Source organism: Nicotiana attenuata, chromosome 2, assembly GCF_001879085.1.
Source record: "Nicotiana attenuata strain UT chromosome 2, NIATTr2, whole genome shotgun sequence".
Taxonomy (NCBI): Eukaryota; Viridiplantae; Streptophyta; class Magnoliopsida; order Solanales; family Solanaceae; genus Nicotiana; species Nicotiana attenuata.
Window position 1 is genome coordinate 34584957 of NC_031990.1, and position 16199 is coordinate 34601155.

Genomic DNA, 16199 nt, shown 5'->3' on the forward strand with positions numbered 1-16199 from the left:
TAGGCGTGACTTAATCTATCATCGTGATTGTGTACACGTTCGCGCGACATAGTTACGATTCTTTTAAAATGAAAATCAAGGTATGCGTTCGCGCAACTTTGGCCAAGCTTTTCCTAAATAAATAAGTGTTAGGAATTGTGGACACGTATGCGTGAAATGATTCTTGACGCGCCAAACGAAATGAGTACACGTACGCGTGACTCGTTTAAAGATAATTCCTTAATTACGAATAACCAAATAAATAAAAGCGGTAAGAGGTAAAAATGTACATAGGTTCTTAAATAAGTAATTAGACAATTTAATAATCCAGGTATATGATTAAAGCAACCGTGCTAAAACCACGGAACCCGGGAATGCCTAACACCTTCTCCCGGGTTAATAGAATTCCTTACCCGGTCTTCTGTGTTTCGCGGACTGTAAAACAGAGTCAAACTTCCTCAATTCGGGATTTTGAACCGATGACTTGGGACACCATAAATTATCCCAAGTGGCGACTTTGAATTTGAATAAATAATCCCGTTTCGATTATTTTCACTTTAATTGGAAAGACTCCCTTATATCCCTTTCGGGTAAAAAAAAGAGGTGTGACACCCGGCGACTCAAAGCATCAGCCACCACATTTGCCTTCCCGGGATGGTACAAAATGGTGATATCATAATCCTTAAGCAGCTCTAACCACCTCCGCTGACGCAAGTTAACATCCTTCTTGAACAGATGCTGCGAACTCCGGTGATCGGTGTAGATCTCACAAGGGACACCGTACAAATAGTGCCGCCATATCTTCAAGGCATGAACAATAGCTGCTAGCTCAAGGTCGTGGACAGGGTAGTTCTTTTCATGCACCTTCAGCTGTCTGGACTCATAGGCAATCACCCTACGATCTTGCATCAACACCGCGCCGAGACCAACCCGCAACGCATCATAATATACAGTATAAGACCCCGAACCTAAAGGCAATACCAATACTGGGGTTGTAGTCAAAGTTGTCTTGAGCTTCTGAACGCTTTCCTCACACTCCTCTGTCAATCTGAATGGAGCACCCATCTGGGTCAGCCTGGTCATAGGTGCCGCAATAGATAAGAATCCTTCAACAAATCGATGGTAATACCCCGCCAAACCAAGAAAACTTCGGATCTCCGTAGCTGAGGACGGTCTGGGACAACCCTGCACTACTTTCACCTTCTTTGGATCTACCTTGATCCCATCACTCGATAATATATGACCCAAGAATGCCACTGAGTCTAACCAAAACTCACACTTCGAAAATTTTGCATATAACTTCTTTTCTCTCAAAGTTTGGAGCACAGTCCTCAGGTGCTACTCATGATCCTCCCGAGTCTGAGAATATACCATAATGTCGCCAATAAACACGATGACGAAAGAGTCAATATAGGTTCGGCACACACTTTGCATCAAGTGCATAAAAGAAGGTGGGGCATTGGTCAGCCCATATGACATCACAAGGAATTCGTAGTGACCATACCGAGTCTTGAAAGCACTCTTCGGGATATCTGGCTCCCGAATCTTCAATTGATGATAGCCTGAACGTAAGTCAATCTTGGAAGACACCCTAGGACCCTGTAACTGATAAGACAAGTCATCAATACGATGTAATGGATACCTGTTCTTTACTGTAACTTTTTTCAGCTGGCGATAATCAATGCACATACGCATAGAACCATCCTTCTTCTTCACGAACAATACCGGAGCACCCCAAGGTGTCACATTGTGCCGGATGAAGCCCTTATCAAGAAACTCCTGTAATTGCTCTTTCAAATCCTTCAACTTAGGAGAATCCATACGATATGGAGGAATAGAGATAGGCTGAGTGCACGGCAACAAATCAATGCATAAATCAATATCTCTGTCGGGTGGCATGCTTGGAAGATCAACTGGAAACACATCAGAGAAATCCCTCACTACTGGAACTGACTCTACTGTAGAGGTATCAATACTGACATCTCTCACATAAGCTAGATACATGTCACACCCTTTGTTAACCATTCGTTGAGCTTTAAGAAATGAAATGACTCTGCTGGGAGTGTAATCTAAGGTACCCCTCAACTTAATCATAGTAAACCTGGCATAGCCAGCGTCACGGTATTGGCGTGAGAATCAAGAATAGCATAATGGGGCGACAACCAATCCATGCCCAAGATAACATCAAAGTCTACCATGTTGAGCAATAATAAATTGGCTCGGGTCTCAAAACCACTACGAGCAATCAAACGCGACCGATACACGCGATCCACAACAAGTGAATCTCCCACAAGAATAGACACATAAACAGGAAAACTCAAAGAATCTCGAGATACGCCCAAATACGGGGCAAATAAGATGACACATAGGAGTAAGTGGAGCCTGGATCGAATAGAATCGACGCATCTCTATGACAAACCGGGACAATACCTGTGATGATAGAATCAGAAGAAATTGCCTCATTACAAGCTGGAAGAGCATAATATCTGGCTTGGACTCCCCCTCTAGGGCGGCCTCGACCTCCCCGACCTCCACCTCGAGCTGGCTGAGCAGGTGGGGTGGTAGCTGGTGCTGTAATTATAGCCCGAGGACCCGGTGGAGCACAATGTGGCTGAGAAGTCTATGGAGGTGCACCCCTCCTAAGTCTAAGGCAATCCCTCACGATATGGCGAGTGTCGCCACACTCAAAACAAGCTTTGGGAGGGCGTGGCTGCTGTGGCCGGCTCGGGCCAGGTCTGCTGGACTGATCGCCGAAAACACCCCGTGCAGAAGGCACACTAGATACTGGCAGTGCATAATAAGGCTCCCAGGGCCTAGAATGGGCTGGAACACCACTGGCGGCTGGAAGAGCTGAATGAACGGGGCGACTAACATAACCCCTGCCATGGCGAGCTGCCGGGGAACGAGCACCACCATAAGTGCCAGACTCTCGAGAACTCTTCGCCTCCCTCTTCTCTCTATCCCGAGCAAGCATACCCTCAGATCTTCTAGCAATCTCAACCTGCTGATAAGAAATATCTATCTCCAACCCCCGGGCCATGCTAATCCTGATACTGGGGTGGAGTCCCTCAATAAACCGACGAACCCTCTCTCAAACTGTGGAAACCAAGGCTGGTGCATGTCGGGCCAAATCACTAAAGCGAACTGCATACTCCGACACAGTCATAGTACCCTGGCGCAACTGCTCAAACTCCGCACGCCATGCGTCCCTGAGGCTATGAGGGACATACTCTCTCAAAAACATGTCCGAGAACTGAGTCCATGTAATTGAAGCTGCCTCAACCGGACTACTCAACTCATAAGCACGCCACCACTGATAGGCTGATCCTCTAAGCTGGAATGTAGTAAAATAGACTCCACTCGACTCCACTACACCCATAGTACGGATGTCACGACCCAAAATCCACTAAGGGTCGTGATGGAGCCAGACACCACTGTCAGGAAAGCCAACCATAAATACTTAATTAAATTCTCGTTTTAATAATTTTGATAACTATGATTTTCCTTCAATTTCTCTAGAAAAAGGTAATCATTTCAATTAAATAGAAATGTTAAGAAGTTAATACAAGATACCCCTTAATCATCCTAGAACCCGGTGTCACAAGAGCTTGAGCATTTACTAGGGAATGAAATAAAATACAATAACTGTCCGGAATACAAGGTGGACAGAAATGAAAATACAGTACAATACTCTAAAGGAGACTCTGCTGGCTGCGGGTCATCTCAAGAAGTGCAGCACACCTAAGTCTCCGTATCCACCATGCTGCTACGCCCACTAGGCCGCTAGAGATGCATGTGCCTGTGCAACAAAAATGCACAGCAAGTGTAGCATGAGTACAGAAACAACGTGTACTCAGTAAGTATCCCGCCTAATCTCGAAGAAATAGAGTCGAGAGGTCGACTTCGACACTTACTAGTGGTCCAGTAATGGTACATCAATAATATGACAAATCGAGGATTCATATAAACATGATTGTAATTCTATGGAGTGAAACATGTAAACAATTCTTTCTTTTATGTGAAATTCCCAAAATTTCCTTTTTCATCATTTATGCATATATTCTCAAGCCGGGAAGAAGCAATATCAACTTCAATAAATTTCAAGGCAAGCAATACAAGCATGCGCAATCATGTTGAGGACGTACGACCCGATCCAATAATATTTAAATTGTGCACTGCCAGAGGGTCGAATGGCACAAACCATAGATGCATCTATTACCCCGCTCGCGAATCATACATGCGACGCGGTCAAATGTAAATAAACAATCACCCTGCTCGCGAATCATACATGCGACGCAGGTACACATAAAAACACACGTTTTAACAGTCAATCAAGACTTCATCAGGGAAGCGATTATTCAAGGAGGTGAAAAATTCTCTTTTACAAGTCAAGAAAATGAAGTTTAATCTTTTTAGAAATTCATTTACTCATTCGATGTGATCTAAGCAATTCAAACGGTCAATAAGATTACAAATATTCCAAGTATAGCATGCTTTTGGGTCCTAGATTACCCGGACATAAGCATAATAGTAGCTACGCACGGACTCCCGTCACCTCGTGCATATGTAGCCCCCAAAAATAGGAGCACATAACCAATAACTCACCTATGGGGACAATTCCCTCTTACAAGGTTAGAAAGGAGACTCACCTCGCTCCGAAGTTCCATAACCGGCCTTCCACGCCTTTCCGAAGACTCAATTTGATGCACAATGCTCCAAAACTAGCCAATAATTACGCAAATTCATTAATATACGATCAACAACTCATATTAATCCAATTTATAACAATTCCTAACCCCGATCGAAATGTTGACAAAATTGCCCTTGGGCCCACGTGCCTGGATTCCGAAATTTTTTGAAGATAAAGTTTACCCATAACCTCACGAACTCAAATATATAATTTCCTCTTAATTTCATGTCCAAAATCGTGGTCCAAATCCAAAGATACCAATTTTCTAGGTTCTTCCCTCAACCCCAAGTTTTCCAGTAATTTCCATGTTAAAATCTACACATAATCAATGTATTTAACTCATAATAGGTAGGATTAACTTACCTCCAAGTTGCTAGGTGGAAGCCCCTCTCAAGAAGATCCAAAATCACCCCAAAATAGAGAAAAAATGAGCAAAATGGCCAAAACCCGCTATTTAATGCATTCTGCCAGCAACTTCCGCACCTGCGGACCCCTCGCCGCTTATGCGAGTCCGCTTCTGCGGAAGCCCATCGCACCTGTGCCAATAACCGCTTCTGCGGTCTTCCTTCTCACTTCTGCGCTTGCGCAGATGCGATCGTTGCCCCGCACCTGCGACCCTTCACCTGGGTGGCTATCTTCCGCTTCTGCGCCTCCTAGGCTGCTTCTGCGCCTCCTAGGCTGCTTCTGCGGCTCCGCACCTACGGCCCAAGCCTCGCAAGTGCGGTTACACCAGAAGGCAGCTGATCACTTCTCCATTAAATTCCAAATTTGATCCGTTAATCATCTGAAATTCACCCGAGGCCCCCAAGACCCCAACCAATCATGCCAACCAGTCCCAAAACACATTATGGACTCGCTCGAGGCCTCAAATCATATCAAACTACGCTAAAATCATGAATCGCACCCCAAATCAAACTTGATGAACTTGAGAAATTCAAACTTCAACATTCGATGCCGAAGCCTATCAAATCACATCCGATTGACCTCAAATTCTGCACACAAGTCATATTCGACATTACGGACCTACTCCAACTTCCGGAATCGGAATCCGACCCTGATATCAGAAAGTCAACTCTCGGTCAAACTTCTCAAAAACCTTCAAATTTCTATCTTTAGTCAAATGACTCCAAAATGACCCCCAGACCTCCGAATTCACTTCCGATCGCGCTCCCAACACCACAATCACCATATGGAGCTATTCCTAGACTCGGAATCCCAAGCAAACATCGATAACACTGAAATGTACTTCAACCCAAACTTATGAAATTCTTCCCAAAAATGCTAACTTCCACAACAAGTGCCAAAACATTCCCGAGTCTCCCAAAACCCGATCCGGACATACGCCCAAGTTCGAAATCATCATACGAACCTGCTGGAACCTTCGAACCCCGATTCCGAGGTCGTTTACTCAAAAATCCAATCTTAGTCAATTCTTTCAACTTAAAGCTTCCGAAATGAGAATTCTCTGTCCAAATCAACTCCGAACTTCCCGGAATTCAATTCCGACCACGTGTACAAGTCATAATACCTGAAGTGAAGCTACTCAGGGCTTCAAACCGTTGAACGACACGCTAGAGCTCAAAACGACCGGTCAGGTCGTTACAACGGAGGATACGATGACACTCCTCCAGAAATTCTTAAGCATCATCTATCGCCAATCCACTAAAGGTAAGAGGAGGTACTTCTTGTACCTCTCCACTCTGAGCTGCTCCGCCTCAGAAGCTGCTGCACTAGCCTCGATCCGGACTGGAGCTACCGACTGCATCGGTAAATTCACTGGGACTTGGTCGACCGGAACCCGCGGCTTTGGGGTACGGACGACAGGAGTCTGTGCTCCTCCCCCGGCGTGAGATGTGGTAGGATCAAGTAGAATCAATCCAGCCTGAGCTAAAGTGCTGAACATGCTCAGAAACTAGGCTAAGGTCTCCTAGAGGGCTGGTGCAGCAGCAGGTACCTCAGGTGTCTGCCCTCCAGCTGGAGCTTTTTAGGTCGATGCCCGAGCAGTTAATAGGGATAAAGTGTAAATTCGTAGGAGCTTTTTAATCATAGTGAGAGCTTTGGAAAATCACTTAGCAGGTCTCCATCATAGATAGAAAGAAGAATAAGAGAGAAGATCTTATTTAAAAGAAGCGATATGATTCCAAAAGACAGTCAAAACATTTTGGATTTTACCGTCTCCCTTGCTACTTTTACACTTTGCCTTTGGTCTTTATTTTCGCCAGAACTTTGACGATCTTCCGAAGCAGAAACAAGCAAAAAGTTGATGTGTGTGCGACATCTTACCTCTACCTTTCCCTTTTTACTTGATAATCGATTTATCCCTGAGGTCTAGTGTGGCACAGTTTGAAGTACAGATAATAATCCGTCTAATATTATATTTCGTCACTTAAATATTTTTTTTTTTTTTGGATGATTCAAACTCGTGATATGCCTAGCTCACACATCACGTGTTGTCTTCTTGACATCATTTTTCCTATAATTTTTGTCGGTAGATTACTAGTTTGTGATCGAAGCTTAATTGATCGAATTTATTGGTTATCACAATGGTTAAAAAGATTTCTGATAATCTAGGACCGCACATAAATATAATAGGGGGTTCGAAAGAATGTCCTAATTATGGACATTCTAAGTAAAAATGATTCTACTTTTTCTCCGTACAACAAAAAGCATATTTTCTTAACGTCTTCCATCCTCTCCCTTATGAAGAAACAAAAAATCATGAAATTGCAAGGAAATAAAAAAGGCCAAATACATATGCAGTCTCTTGAAATTGTCACGTTTTTTCATTTAGACACTCCAATTAAAGGTGTTTCCTTTTAGATACTTAAAGTGTGTCCAAACTATTTCTATTAAACACCTCATGCAGAGATGGCATAATGAATGACTTTCACTTGATGCTAAGCGCGTGAATGCTTAAAAAGTATTCTTTTCCATTTTTCTTTTTTCTCTTTTCTCTTCATTTTGTGAGGAACAATGAACATCTCCATACACCACCATTCTACCACCAGGCAACTAGGTGGCAAACCTTGACTCCTCAAATGAATTTCATTTTTAACATGAATATAATTTTTGGTTTGAACTTCTTTCGAAGACAAATTCAAAGGAAGTTATTTTGTTCTTTTGTTTATAAGCGAAGGACAATGGAGGAAGTCTACTGCAAAAGAAAGCGAAAAAAAACCTATTCTCCCAATCTAAATGGAACTGACCACATACTTACAAGTTACATGGGTTTCATACCCTCTGCACCATAACATCACAAAAAGAAATTTTGGGTATCCAGGAAATGCAAGTGGTATCAGGTATGGTATTGATGATGCTATAGCGTGAAGTTTGCTATTGGTGATGGAATGGTACTGTAGAATGGAATTGACTAAAGGATTTCATGAATTTAGTGAATACATTTTCTTCTTGCTTTCTGAAAGACACGAAGGGGAGAATTTTGTTGGCGAAGAGAGTATGGAACAGGAATAGATGTTAGAGAAGACGACGGAATCCGGCGGGAGGGTGGGTGGGGAAGGAATTTCTGTGAAATTAAATTTTGTCTTTTTGGCTTAAACTCTTTTTTAATAATTATTTGCGCCCAAAGGACATGTCTTTAGTTAATTTGTTGCTCTGCCACATCATTAGCGAGTGGACTACACACTTCCTTTTTGGATTGGTTGTCAGTAAAGCGTTCAATAGGAACGATTTTGACACACTTTAAGTGTTTAAATGAAAAAACGTGACAACTTTAAAGGTCTGTGCATATATTATTGAAACTAAGGATAAAGTGAAAATATTAAAATTATACCTTCTAAAGTGAGAAATATAGAGAGTTAAATTTGAATTTCCTCCCTAGAGTATTTCGACATGTAGAATTCATCCAATTCACGTAGGAGCTCCGTTAGATAACGACAAATTTAGGGAGGAATCTAAAGTTTAACAAAGAATAAATATAAAACATTTCGTATTGTAAAAGGTTTTAAATTTGAAAAATTAATATCTTTTCTGACTTAAGGGGTCAAAAAAATCTTTTCTGACTTCAATCCAAATATTACCCAAACACAGCTGTTGTTATATTAGCACAGGGTGAATATCAAATAGTAAATAGTACTATCAATTTATTTGTCTAAATGCAATCACAAGGACAAAACATGATAGAACAATTCTGTCACCTTCTATTTCGTATTTGATTTTCATGGTTTTATAATAATATAATTTATTTATCTTTAAAATAAAAACCATGAAGCGAAACACATGATAAGCTTTTGTAATTATTACAATTTAAATGACTTCAACTAACTGCCATATTAATTACGACCATTGTAAATAAATACCTTTGTCATTCACAAATTGGCGGAGATCTGTTAAACATTAATTTGTGGATTGTATTATGTAGATATTTTTAATTTGTTACGTTAAATTGATGCACCGTACATTTTGCTATAGTTTTCATATTTGATTTGTTTTGTTATATCATATTCTCTTAATTTTTCTTTGTTGAATATGCGTGGAGCTGCACATCATGACATCAATAAGCGTACCATCAAGAAGCCACTAGTATCTTTAGGGGAAAAAATTACCTAATGGAAAATTAGCAAATTATTATCAACCTAGATGTTAATAATAGAATAGATTAAAACTTGAAATCTAGTCCATTTGAATTTGAAGACTTAAAGACTCCATCCCAGCTGATATATGCGATAAAATATACCAATATTTAGTTGCTCTAATAACACTTAAATTCTCTCGAAACTTTACAGAAGAACTAGGAATGCCGCAAAGAAGCCCATCGTAAAAAGTTACTCGCACTCGATATTTATATATGTATTATTATATTACTTTAATTTTTAACTATTAGAGTTAAATTATTCATTTTATAAGTATAAACACAAAGTGCAGGTAAGTAATTTCTAGGAAAGGAATGATACAGCTATAGTATAAGTTGTACACATCTTGAGAAAACATGAAAGGCCTCACCCAATAATTATCTTGAAAAAATATGAAAGGCCTAACCCAATAATATATTTGGGTATAATCTAATCTATTTGTTCAGATTATAGTGTAATTTATCTTAATTTGACATAGAGCTCTTACTATGAATAGCACTACCTTACTTTTATCAAATATCTAAGGTACAAAAGTAAAAAAAGAAGTATTCAATCAAGGAGAGGAAGTGCATCATATTACAAATCATGATCAACTTCACAAAAGTTGTAGTGGCAGTTTTCCTTATTGTGCCTATTTTAGCAAATGCTGAAACCACAAATAATGAAATTGTTGGCGACGATGGAATATCTTGCAAAGCAAAATGTATACTTGCATGTGCCCTAAGTAGAACTCCCCATTGCCTTGATGATTGCCTGAAGCAGTGCCAACTTTCCGTTTCTTCTGAAGTATTGAACTGTAATTTTGCTTGTTCAACTAAACGTTGCTCTAAGTTTAGAGAAGGTATATTTCTTTTCTTAACTTTCTTTATTTCAACAATATTCTTTATATTTGCTGACATGTCATGAAGTTTGTATAATCTAATTTATGACATTCAATTTAACAAATTTTTTTGTAGATTCGGAGTTGATGGGAAGCTGCTTGGAAGAATGTTCAAAAAAATATTGCAACTAGCTAGAGAGGCATGTATCTTTTATACTTCTTGTAATGCAAAAGCAAAGTAATGAAAGAGACTAGAACAAATATGCTATATTGATTACTCCAAATGTATTGATTTATGCTCCTAATGAAGTGGAGATAATTATTTTTCACACCTCTATCTATTAGATATTCAGTCTCCCTTATCGTCTCTTTGGTCTTATCTCTATGACTAATAGAGTAATTTGTCTTAAATATTAACAGAAAGATATTCTAATAAATAAAGTTACTTTGCTTTCATCAAATATCCAAGACAAACAAGTAAAACAAATATATTCAATTAAGAAGAGGAAGTGCATCATTATATTGCAAAATCATGAACTTGGCAAAGTTTCTAGTTGCAGCTTTCTTTCATTGTGACTTTTTAAGCAAATTTTGAAGCTAATATTGGTGAGGAGGGAATAGGTTGCATATTATTGTCATCTTCCCGTTTCTCTTAAAGAATTGAACTGTAATCTTACTTGTTCAAATGAACGTTGTTCCAAGTTTAGAGAAGGTATAATTATTTATTTAATGATCCGACCGATCGTTTTGATTTCTAGAACCATGTTCCCCTAAATGAGACTTCTTGTACTTTCTTTTACTGATTTATAACTTGCGGGGATGGTTGATTGGGGATTTGGGAGAGTTTGGGTTAAAAACAGAACACTTGATTCCTTAAAGTTGGCTTAAAAGGTTAAGTTTGACTCCGGTCAAAATTTTAAGTAAACAATCTCGGAATCGTAATTTGACGGTTCCATTAGGTTCGTATGATGATTTCGGTCTTCGACATATGCTCGGATGGGGTTTTGGATGATCCGGGAGGTTTTGGCGCATAATAGTGAAAGTTGGTTCTTGAAGGTTTTAGAAGTTCTTTAAATTTGATTTTGAGCGGGTTTTGGTGATATCGAGGTCCAAACGGAAATTCGAGACCGAGAATAGTTCCGTAATATCATTTAAGACTTGCACGCAAAATTTGGTGTCATTCTGAGTAGTTTAAGTACGTTTCGACGCATTGGAGGTAATTTGAAGAACTTGAAGTTCTTAAGTTTGATTCAATTGGTTTTGTGGTGTGATTATTAGTTTTAATGTTGTTTCGGGCGTTCCGAGAGTTCGAGGGAGTTCGTTTAATGATTCCAAACTTGTGGGTATATTCGGGCGGTGCGCCAGGGCCCCGAGAGTCGATCGGATGAGGCTCGAACCATTTTGGGAGCTGAAGCAACAGCTGAAGCTCCCCATATCTGTCAAAACAGCACCTGCAGTTGACCAGCCGTAGGTGCAAGCTCGCAGGTTCGGGCCGAGTCTCGCAGATGCGGCCAAGGGAGGGCAGCCCAAATTCCGCAGGTGCGACCCCTCCTCCGCAGAAGCGGTAAAACGCCCGCCGAAGAGGCCCCAACCGGCCTAGGAATTTTCTCAGAAGCGATCTCTTGTCCGCAAAAGCGAGGGCGCAGATGCGGCCCTTTGACCGCAGGTGCGGAAAAGCTGGAGGCAGTGAGGTTCATGTAATACGAGACTTAGACCAATTTTTACACATTTCACTAACTCCTTGGGCGATTTTTGGAGCTTCTTGAGAGGGATTTTCACCTAGATTTTGGAGGTAAGTAATTTCTACCAAATGTGAGTTAAATACATAGATTATGGGTAGATTAACATGTAAAAATTAGTGAAAATCAAGGGTTTAGAGGAAAACCTAGGTTTTTGATATAAATATGATTTGACCACGAAATTGATTATGAAACTTAGTGAAAATCATATATTATGTTCCTAAGGTTATGGGTAATAACTTTCTTTGAAAATTTTGGGGATCCGAGCACGTGTGCCCGGTGGTGAATTTTAGGAATCTTGCTTTTTGTGTTGGTAATCACTTTATTAGTAAGGATATGAACTTTTGAGCATAGATTGATTAGTTTATGTAATGTTTGATTAGTTTCAAGTCGTTTGGCATCAAATTTGGAGGTTTGAGCGCATTATTGAAGTGGGAAGTAGGCCTTGAGACGAGGTAAGTCTCTTTTCTAACCTTGTAAGAGGGAATTTACCCCATAGGTGAACTTAATTAAAATGTGTGATTGTTTTTTGGGGCTACGTACGCACAAAGTGACGAGAGTCCATACGTAGCTACTTTTCTTGTTTATGTCCGGGTAGTTTTAGGCTTACACCATGGTTTTGGACACGTTATTTGATTATATTTGTTAATTGTTTCATATGGAACTAAGTTGAGAAATTTTAAGGATTTAAAAACTTCAAGTTGAATTGTCTTTATTTTGGGAAAGAATCAAGAAAGGATTATGAATTATTTGATAAATTTATATTTGACCGCGTCGCATGTATGATTCGCGAGCGAGGTAATAGATGCATCTATGGTTCTTGCCGTTCGACCCTCGGCAATGCACAGTTTACATTTATGTTGGATCGTGTCGAACGTCCTCAGTGGAATTCATGTGTTATTAGAACTGGAGATCCTTTTTATAATTTGTTTAAATTCATTTTTTGTGTGATTATATATTCTAAATGAAGGAAAAGACTTGGGTTCTTAAATGTGGCGAAGAATTATTTAGTTATTTCCTGTTATGAGATTTATGGTTATACATCATGCTTATTATGATTTCATATTATTATATTGTTGGCCCTAGTAAGTGTCGGAGTCGATCCCTCGTCACTACTTCTTCGAGGTTAGACTAGATACTTACCGAGTACATATTTTTATGTACTCACACTACATTTATGTACTTAATTGTACATGGTTTGAGGAAGGTGCATCTGATCACCAGTCCAGCACGCAGCTTTGATACCAATTCCGAGACTTCACAGTGAGCTGCCTCCTAAGCCGTTCTGCAGCAGCTGGAGTCTTCTTTATGTCGTATTTTCCTGTCTATTTCTTCTCAAACAGTAGACTAGTACTCTTTTGTATATTCTACTAGATTGACCACATACTTGTGACACCAGGTCTTGGCACACACGCTAGTAGACTAATGACTTTGGTATTGTTTACATGACTACGACTTGTACTCGTTGCTTCCGTTTAATTTTGTCACATTGGTAAATTTTTAAATCTCTTTTTTTTTTTTTCAAATGAAAATTTGTATCCACTTAATGATGTATTTATTACGTGAAACCACCTGTTCGATCAGTATTTGCTTGTCTAACAATGGTGTTGGGCGTCATCACGGCCTATAATAGATTTGGGTTGTGACAATTTACCTTACATTTTTTCATTTCTGTAACTTTTTTTAATGTTTGTCCCGATCGACATGTGAAGTTAACATAAATTTAGCAAAACCTTTTTGAGATTCGAAGCTAATGGAAAGCTGTTTTTTTAATGTTCAACAAAATATTGCACCTAGAAATACAAGTTAATCTTATGCTTCTTGTTTTCAAAAGCAAAGTACTTAATAGAAGCTAGAAAAAAAATATATATTACATTGATTACTCCATGTGTATTGATTTATGCTCCTAATGAAGTTATTGACAACTCCATCTTTTGGTTTCTCGGCTTCTATATATTATCGTCTCTCTTTGTCACCCCCTTAATAAGGAAAAGTAGTTTATTTCTATATGAATGCATTATTTGATCAGATATATTCAGTGCTCGGATCTAGAAATAACATCTTAGTATTCGATGTGCATTCAAATTAAGACAATTTAATTTTAATGGTAATAAATGAGGCCTTGATTATGAATACAGAGAACATGGAGAATTACTCCACAAACGAGAATAAAGATCGGAAAAATAATTTTGAACCTTTTCTTATTTTGATTTAAAAAGAAAAGAAAGTGTGAGAGCTTCACTCTAGAAAACTTCTCAGTATTGTACTGAGGAGGAAGACACAGATGGCTCTTCTTTTTTCCTGTGGTCATAACAGGGGCGAATCCAACATATTAGTTATGCGTTCAATTGAACCCATAACTTTTATCTTAGACCTGGATTTACACTATAAAATTCATTAAAATTACTGAAAAAATTGAGCTATGAACCCATAACTCAAACAAGGTGATGGGTTAAATGGTTGAAGTCGAAATCTTGAACCAGTTAAATTAAATCCTGGATCTATCTCTAGGTGATAAGAGTGACAATGTTTGTATAGGAGCACTCTTCACCTACCCAATAGTAACAAAAAGAAGAATATATACTAATGTACAATAGCTACTTTATAATCACGGGGTGCGGTGGACAGGGTAGCTTGAGATCTTTCCCATTTAATTATAGGTTTCAGGCTCGAGCCGTTAGAATAGAGAACTTCTTAATATGTAATGAGCGTTTTACCCTCTATAATGAGCCTATTTGCTATGAATTCGAATTAGTCGGGCTAGTAAGCTCCGAATGCCGGATGCTTAAAAATAAAATAAATAAAACTAATTATATATCTTTCATTTCGAAATCAAACTTGTGCGCCATGAGAATTACCACTGTGGTCTTGATGAGGCACTAAGGTTAACTTTACTCCTTATAAGCAGTTACTATTTCTTCTGTTTCGTTTCTATCTATTTTGACATTGTTGATTTTATATTTGTGTAATGAAACTGCGAAAGGCTCACCATTGGCATGGTTTAAAATATTGCGAATATTGGATATTCTACTTGAAAATGTCTTACCATGAACAAGTTTTTTCTTCATACTGCAAAATATTTATGGGAAAATTCTAAGTACATAGCTTTTAGCCTATAACTTGTTTTTTCCAGGCGCAAATTTCCTCCGTTTTAGGTAGTTCAAGCTTCAAACTGGAAGACTGATTCATATTACTGTAATCCAAATGTCAAACAAAGAAATAAATCCATCTTTTTTACTGGTAGGAAGCACCTCTAGATGTCCTATTTGGTCAAAGGTCGAACAAAAAAAGTTGTGCAGAGTTTATTTGATGGATCATTTTAGTCTCAGCCCAAGCCTTGGGCCACTTTGTGCTATAGGACCTAAATAACCGATGTAACTATACTTTGCTTAATTACTAAGGAAGAATATAGAAATACAGAAAAATAGAATGCTCTCGTTGTAAGTCAAGCTCAAGACCTTTGCTTACTAAGCGGTTGGTCTAACCAACTAAGCTACGAGAGTTTGTTGTTCTCTTGTTTCATTCATTCAAAATAATTGATCTCTTGTTTGAGTACTTTCAGGAGGATTTGCTATAAAATTTAAATATAGTTACGAATCATAATTTTCTAAAAGTATAGCTACGAATGGTAAATACAGTGTATTTGTTTGTTGTATCGTGTAAATTTTCTAAAATTTATTTGATATGCGACAACAAATCCATTTAGAGTCTTAGATAGAGGCAGATCCAGCATTTTAAGAAGACTAGCCTCTACGTTCGTGCGTTGCACGAATATATTTTGTTAAATATTATAAAATGTGTACAAAGTTATACGATTAAATTGTAAATTTAGTTAAAGAATGCAACAATATTTAATAACTTTTGTGATTTTATGATTTACGTTTGATAAGTCGTAATGATTCATGTATATTGAAGTAATTATTTTTGTCGTTGCGTGTGAGCACGTGATTTTTGCCCGACCCAAAATACTCCTACAGAATCTCACAATAGATTTTTGTAGGTCATTTTAATTTTTTAGAATTTAGGAATATTTGTTCAAGTGTTTGCATTTTTAGTTGCATTTTTGCATGCACTAAAGCATAGAAAATAACCCAAAAATATCAAAATTCCATGCATTGCATATTAGGCTGTGTGTTCGTATTTAAGAATTAATTTGGTTAACTAATTGTTATTAAAATGAAAATCACAAAAATATCATTCATTTTACATTTTAGCCTTTAATGTTAAATTAGTAATTTTCTCTTCTTTAATTCAGGATTAGCTAATTTTTGTAAATACTATAAATAGATAATTAGTTTAATTTTATAAATTAAATTAATTTAGGATTTAATTAATTGAAGAAAAAAAAAGAGGAAAAACAACAAAGAGAAAAGAAAAATGAA